Source organism: Macaca fascicularis, chromosome 10 (genome assembly GCF_037993035.2).
Source record: "Macaca fascicularis isolate 582-1 chromosome 10, T2T-MFA8v1.1".
NCBI lineage: Eukaryota > Metazoa > Chordata > Mammalia > Primates > Cercopithecidae > Macaca > Macaca fascicularis.
The window spans coordinates 58,459,846-58,468,317 of NC_088384.1; the positions used below are offsets into that span (position 1 = coordinate 58,459,846).

The window sequence follows — 8,472 nt, forward strand, 5'->3', positions numbered from 1 at the left end:
TTACAAAGTGCAGGTTATAAAGTGCAGCCTGGGCAACAAAGTGAGACCCCATCTCTACAAGATGAAAAATTAAAAAAAAAAAATAGCCAGGTGTGGTGGTGCATGCCTGTAGTCTCAGCTCCTCGGGAGGCTGAGACAGGAGGATCCTTGAGCACAGGAGTTTGAGGTTACAGTGAGCTGATCACACCAGTACACTCCAGCCTGAGCAGCAGAGAGAAACCATCTTCAAAACAAAAACAAAAATAGCAAGTACGGGAAAAAAAGAATATATGCCTATATTTAGGTAAAAGGATATTCATTTAAGTGTTGGTCATAATACTGAAAAAATCAAAGCAAATTAAATTCCCAAACAAGGAGAGATTACTTAAATGAGTTATGGTACATTTGTGCAGTGGAATACTATACAACCATTGCCAAAAAAAACCCAAAATAATTTAGAGACTTAGAAAAGGTTTCATGATAGTAAATGAAAAAGCAGGTTATAAATCAGGCCAATTTGAGAGTATTTTATATTCTGTTACGTTTGTTATTGCTGTCATGTGTTACTTATGGAAGGCTGCAAAGTGCTACATATTCAATAGGAGTTTAATGTTTTAGTATATAACGTGTTCACATATGTTAGTTTTATATAGGTTTATATTTGGAAGATATGTCTAGAAATGTTAACATTCGTCATATTGGGAGAGGGGATTCAGGATTATATTTATGCTCTTTGCCTATTTGCATTTGTTTCTGCAATGAATAAAAACTGTTTTGTTTTGTTTTGTTTTGTTTTAAATTAGAGGGTTTTTTTTTAAGAAAGAGTCTCATTCTGTTGTCCAGCATGGAGTGCAGTGGCACAATCATAGCTCACTGTAAACTAAACTCCTGGGCTCAAATGAGCCTCCCGCCTCTGCTTTAAGTAGCTGGGACTACAGGCATGCAACACCATGCCTGGCTATCTTGTATTTGTTCGTTTGTTTTTACTTTTAGTAGAGACAAGATCTCACTATGATGCTGAGGCTGGTAATAAGAATTAAAATGTGTTTTTAAAGTATTTTAGTGTCCTAGGAAAATAAGCTGACACTTAAATGTTTAAGTCTACCACGGGCATAAAAGAAATCAGGCAGTAGAAGAAAATACTAAGCAGCAGGTGCCATTACAACTTGACCTCGTACTCCTTTAGGGAACTTCATTGGTGGATGTCCATGTTTTCTCATTCTCTGGGTGCCCCATTAGTTGGTAGTCACCCCAGTAGCAGGCCTGGATAGTTGCAGGATGAAGCCAGTATCAGATTCCAACCTTTCCGTTCTTTCATACAGACAACCAGAAATGGGTAGCGGCCAGAAGAGAACAAAATGACCCCTTCTCCTTTGTCTTAAAGTAATTGTAAGTGAAGGAAAGGGCTCAACGCATGTCCTTGGGGATGGTCATCATCCTCTTTTTTCTCTACTGGCCCACCCAGAACCTTATACCTGATTGTCATAATATCAGTAAGTGGAATGACCTCAGAAAACAATACCAGAAAGAGGATGAGAATAACATTGATAAATGCAAATAGCTGCCTGAAAGCAGGTGTCAGCAAAGTTTTATGGGAACACAGTAACACATATTAGTTTACCTATTGTCTATGGCTGCTTTTTCATGATAGTGGCAATGGAGGAATTGAGAGTTAGGCCAGGAGCTCACAATCCCCCAGTATAGACTATCTTGATGTTTTATTATAGATCTATTATTTGTTGTCTGACTTCTGTATCTGAAATGTAATATCCATGAGGGCAAGAATGTGGTTTCCCTAACAGGCCTTTCCTTAGTATTAAGAATAGTGCCTGACACATAGTAGGCACTCAGTAAATCAATATTGAATGAATAAAACTGAACACAAAAATGACAAGTGAAGAACTTAATCATAACTTAAGAAAACAGAAGGCAAGGAAAGGAAGACAATTTTATGCAACTGCACCATGTTGCTAAGGAATGAAATAACATATATGTTTTTAAAGGAAATCAAAGATTATTAAACAATGAAATGAGAAGAAAGACTGCAAAGCGAAAGAAACTGAGAGCTAAAACACCACCACCATGGAACTGACAGATAAATTAAAATAGCAATGATTGAAATACTTAGCTAAACTAAAATTCTGATATAAAGGCTTCATTTAGTCATGATGAGTGCAGAGAATAAAAGACAAAGCAATAAGAGACAATATAATCAATAATGGAGGACAGTCAAAAAGTGATCAACGTAAAGACAATTGATGTTCCTGAAGTAGAGAACCCACCAATGAAAAAACCTGTTAAAGATAGAATAGCCAAAAGATATGAGATAACAACATTATAGATAATTAGTGATAGATTCATAGAGAAACATTAACTGTAAGCTATGTTCTAGTTAAATTTTTTAACTTTGAAAACAAAAATTGTTTAGATTTCTAGGCAGGAAATGCAAATCACCAGCAAAGGGTCACCATCCTTTTTGGATGAAAATTAGATAATCTCTTGGCTTTGCCAAACCAATGTTTACTGGTGGACAGGGGAGTAAAAGGCTACTTAGGACTTGGTAAAAGAAATGGAACTGTGGAATGATGGGAAAATATGAAAGGAAAAATTTGTTAATTTTGCAAGAAAATATCTGAAAAAATAAAAGATGCACACAAATGGGCACATACACACAATCTGACTTCAGAAGTTTTCTTTAGAATTGCAATAGTTTTTTCTTTTTTTTTTTTTTTTTCATGTAATGTGTAATTTCGGCGTATCTACTGGATTCCTTTGAGGTAGCTTTGTGCTGTGAGTTGTAATGAATTCTCATTTGGTTGTTCCTAAAGTTGGCTTCCCCATGTCTGGCCCCAAATCAGGCCGAGTAATCAGGTAAGCTGCCTCTGCAACTCCCTGATGATGTTTATATTGTCTGATTAGTGTATTCCACAAACCTTTGTTATTGTTATTGTTTTTCTTAAACCACTTAATTGATGTATGATTGACATATAAAAAGTGGTACATATTTAACATATATATCTTCATCAGTTTGGGGATAAACAAACATCCCTGAAACCATCACCACCATCAAGGTTATAAACAAACCTGTCACATCTCAAAGTTTCCTGCCACCCCCTTTATTATGATTGTTGTTGTTTTGATGAGAGGACTTAACAGAAGATCTACCCTCTTAGCAATTTTAGGTACACAGTACAGTATTGTCAGCTATTGGCACTATGATGAAACTTTGTACCCTGTAACCATCACTTCCCAATCTCCCCCTTCCCCCAGCACCTGGCAACCACCACGCTACTCTCTGCTTCATATTTTAGATTTCACATGTAAGTAAAATCATACAGTGTGTGTCTACCTGTATCTGGCTTATTTCACTTAACATAATGTCCTCTGGGTTCATCCATGTTGTCACAAATGAGAGGATTTCCATTTTGGGGGGGCCGAATAATACTCCATTGTGTGTATACACCACAATTTCTTCATTCATTCATTCATCAATCAACATGTAGGTTGTTTCCATATGTTGGCTGTTGAGAATGCTGCCATAAACATGAGCATACAAATATCTCTTCAGCATACTGATTTCAGTTCCTTTGGATATACACCCAATATGGGAGTGCTGGACCACATGGCAGTTTTACGTTTAATTTTTTGAGAAACCTGAGTACTATTTTCTATAATGGCTGTAACAATTTATATTCCCACCAGTAATATACAAGGTTTTCCTTTTTTCCACATCATCACCAACAGTTATCTTTTTTAAAAAACAGGAGCCATCTTCATTGTGGATTTGATTTGCATTTTCCTGATGATCAGTGATGGTAAGCATGTTTTCCTATATCTGTCGGTCATTTGTATGTCTCCTTTGGAGAAATGTCTATTTACGTCCTTTGCCCATTTTTTCAATCAGGTTATTTGTGGATTTTTCTGCTATTCAGTTGTATGAGTCTCTTAGGATATTAAACTCTTACCAGATAATATGGTTTGCAAATGTTTTCTCCCATTCTATAGGTTATCTTTTCTTTTTTTTTTTTTTTTTTTTTTTTTGAGAGGGAGTCTCGTGCTGTTGCCCAGGCTGGAGTGCAGTGGCGCCATCTCAGCTCACTGCAAGCTCCGCCTCCCGGGTTTGCGCCATTCACCTGCCTCAGCCTCCCGAGTAGCTGGGACTACAGGCGCCCACCACCTCGTCCGGCTATTTTTTTTTTGTATTTTTTTAGTAGAGACGGGGTTTCACTGTGTTAGCCAGGATGGTCTCGATCTCCCGACCTCGTGATCCGCCCGTCTCGGCCTCCCAAAGTGCGGGGATTACAGGCTTGAGCCACCGCGCCCGGCCTATCTTTTCTTTTTATTGATTGTTTACTGTGCAGAAGCATTTTAGTTTGATATAGTTGCACTTGTTTATTTTTGCTTGGCATTGTATCCAATATCCAGGATCTTTTCCCCTATGTTCCCTTCTAAGAGTTTTATGGTGTCAAGTCTTACATTTTAGTTTTTAATCCATTTTGAGTTGATTTTTGGGTGTGGTGTACAGCAGGGGTCCAATTTCATTCTTTTGTGCGTGGATACCCAGTTTTCCCAACATCATTTATTGAAGAGACGGTCATTTTCCCACTGTGTATTCTTGGTACCCTTATTGAAATTTAGTTGACCATATATGATGGGTTAATCTCTGGGCTCTCTATTCTGTTCCATTGGTGTATGTATCTGTTTTGCACTAGCCTTTCTACCATGCATAGTTGCTATCACAGACTACAAAAACATCTTAGGTATTTTTTAATTTTTGCAGTGTCTTATTTGTGGAGCTAGTGATTGCTTCATTGGCTCCGTTGCAGGACTCTGTTCTGAGAGAAGCAGGATTAATATTTCATGCAACCTCCCGCAAGTTGCAGCTACTATATTCCTAATGTCTTCAGCCTGTTTTGTTTGAGAGATGGGTTCTAGTGCCTGCCAAGCTTCTAAGTACAAAGAATAATACCATTACTGAAAAGGTCCAAAACCACATGAATGAAAAGATCTGATTGCCTTTACAATGCCATATAAGACATGAGAAATGTACAGACAAAACAATCATTCAGGGCTGGGTGCATTGGCTCAGGCCTGTAATCCCAGCACTTTGGGAGGCTGAGGTGGGCGGATCACTTGGGATTAGGAATTCGAGACCAGCCTGGTCAATGTGGTGAAACCCCATCTCTGTTTTAAAAAAATATAAATATTGGGCCGGGCGTGGTGACTCAGGCCTGTAATCCCAGCGCTCTGGGAGGGACAGATCATTTGAGGTCAGGAGTTCAAGAGCAGTTTGGCAAACATGGTGAAACCATCTCTACTAAAAATACAAAAACTAGCTGGGGTGGTGGCGCATTTTTTCCCCTAATAATTCCCTACCTCACTCCCTCATAATCTCTAAGCAATATATGTGTTTCTCAAACCTAAAGATGTAAAACCACACAGTATGTAATGAACAGTGTAAAAGTTTTGTGCAAAATCATTGGAGAAGAAGGAAAACCCTGGCTTCCTTAGTTCTCAAAATTAAATAGAAAAGTAATCAGAGATTTTTACATAACCAGGATATTATTCGTTTTGTTTCTTAATGTCAATTTTAAGCATTTAACAAAAAGACTAGACATCATGTGCATTATTAAATACCTCTTACTATGGAAATGTGATAGTCAATATTATAATTATCCAGGATTGTAATCTTGAAATAGAAATGCTTAATCATATATTTGTTTCCTATATAGTTTTCCATGTAGAGCTTACCATGCAGTATTTTTTCTTCATAATACTTAATACAAGTGTAAATAATGAATTATGCTGTAATTACTTATTCACTGTGTGACATCCTTCTAGGCATCATACATTGTGTTAATGGCTCAAATATTTCACAATCCCTCTGATTAAAGCTATTGCCTTGAGATTTTGCATTTTCTTCCACAAAAGAGGACATTTCTCTGCCCCTGGATTTGGGATTTGGGCATCTAACTAACTTGTTTTGACCAATGGAATAAAGCAGATCTTATGGAGAGCTAGTTCCAAGGCAAGAATCCAAGAGACCTTGTGTAAAATGCTGTTCTACATGAGCTGATGCCGTCATCATGAGAAATACACACCTGGTCTAGCCTATTAGCCTGTGGAAGAGAATGAAAAACATATGAAACAGAAATTTCCCATCGAAACAAAACCTACCAAATCCAACCAAGAGCAGAACCCACATGTCAGGCATTACTCCTATGTTTGCAGTTTAGCTGCTTACTTGTGCATTTGCAAATACCAACGGGGCTTGCTATAGGCTGCATTTGATGGGGGCAGCTTACTTGATGTTATGGTGTGAATGTATCCCCACACTTCATCTGGTAGAAACATAATCCCCAATGCAAGTGTCGGGAGGATGGGTTTTGGGGAGGTATTCAGGTCATGAGGGTTCTGCCCTCATGGGTGGATTAATATCAGTATGAAAGGACACAATGGAGGGAGTTTGCCTCTCTCTCTTTTGTCCTTCCAACCCTTCCACCTTTTCTACTTGGTGAGGACACAGCATTCCTCTTCTTCAGAGGATGCAGCAACAAGGCACCAACTTGGAAAGAGAGATGAGGCCCTTACTAGATCTGAACCTGCTGGTGCGTTGATCTTGGGTTCCAGCCTCCATGAAAAATACATTTCTGTGCTCTATAAATTACCTAGTCTAAAGTATTTTGTTACAACAACACAACCAGAGTAAGACATCTGGTATATTCTGCTCTACAGCCCATCCACCCTGCTTTTGTTGTATTTTAACACAGACATGTTCTACTCATAGTATTGCAGAAATGCTAAAAAGCAAATAGAAATGCATGCAGGTGCTTACCTCAGCAGCACATACACTAAAATTGAAATGTTACAGAGATTAGCATAGCCTCTGCACAAGGATGACACACAGATGCATGAAGCATTGCAGATTTTTGTAACACAAAGGATAAATGCTTAAGGAGACGGACACCCCATTTCCCATGATGTGATTATTATACATTGCCTGCCTCTATCAACATATCTCATGTACCTCATGAGATATTTAAACATCTGTTATGTACCCACAGACATTTAAAATGAAATATTTAAAAAATGTATGAAGGCCTTTGAAGCCTAGGCTTTGAACAGACATACCTTCATTTCTGCCTCATTCCATTAATTAAAGCAAGTCATATAGGGAGATATATTCTGCCTTTATCAGAGAAACTCTAAAGTCATATGACAAAGAGCTCAGAGAGAGGAGTGAAAAATAAGGATTATTAATAAAAATTCATTTCTAGCTTTTCCCATATCCACCTAGATTAAGAAATAAAGTATTACTAGGACCTTAGAAGTCGCTCTGATGTCCTTACTCAGTTATTATCTCTGACCTTCCTCCTCCATATTAACAATTATCTTGACTCCTAGCTACATAGATCAGTTTTGCTAACTTTTATAAAATGAAATCATAAAATCTGTATTTATCTGTGTTGGGATTCTTCATTTTAATAAAATTTAGTGAGATTCATGACCATTGTTATAGGTAGCCATAGTGAGTTCATTTTCATTGTGATTTAGTGTTACATTTTAGGAATATGCCACAATTTGTTTATTGTCAGTCATCTACTATTGATGAATATTTAGGCTATTTTCAGTTTGGGGATATTATAAAAATGCTGCTGCAAACACTTGGCAAACACTTATAAGCTTCTCTTTTGCCTGCATACTAACAATGGGTTTGCACAGGCTAGAAGACTTCTGACTGCTCCACATCCTCTTTAACACTTACAATTGTTAGTGTTTATTTCATTCTATTTTTATTACTCTTTTTTCTTTTAGACGGAGTCTCACTCTGTCACCCAGGCTGGAGTGCAGTGGTGCGATCTTGGCTCACTGCAATCTCCACCTCCCAGGTTCAAGCGATTCTCCTGCCTCAGCCTCCCGAGTAGCTCGGATTACAGGCATGCACCACCATGCCCAGCTAATTTTTGTATTTTTAGTAGAGATGGGTTGGCCAGGCTGGTCTCGAACTCCTGACCTCAGGTGATCCGCCTGCCTTGGCCTCCCAAAGGGCTAGGATTACAAGCATGAGTCACTCCTTCCAGCCTATTTTATTTTAGTTTATTTTTTTTTTAGAGACAATGTCTTGCTCTGTCACCCAGGCTGGAATACAGTGGTGAGATCATGGTTCCTGGCAGCCTCGACCTCCCAGGCTGAAGTGATAATTCCTACCTCAGGCTTCCAAGTAGCTTGGACTACAGGTGTGTGCCACCATGCCTAGCCAGTATTTTAAATTTTAGTCATTTTGGTAGATATTCATTAAGTGGTTTATATTATGTACAATTTTTATGCTTTTGTAAGTGGTATGAATTTTAAATATAATTTTACTTCTTTATTGCTCATATATAGAAGTATAATATTGATCCCTGACCTTGCTAAATGTACTTATTAATTTTAAGTTCATATGTGGATTCATTTACATATTTTACATACACAGTTGTGTCACTTACAAATAAT

General features: G+C 37.9%; 1 non-coding gene across 1 annotated transcript; it reads left to right on the forward strand.

Annotated features, from left to right (window-relative positions):
* Positions 1-6,806: 6,806 nt before the first annotated feature.
* On the forward strand, positions 6,807-6,910 carry LOC123567419 (U6 spliceosomal RNA). Its single transcript, XR_006690326.2, has one exon. It is a non-coding gene; the product is annotated as a U6 spliceosomal RNA (small nuclear RNA).
* Positions 6,911-8,472: the final 1,562 nt, after the last annotated feature.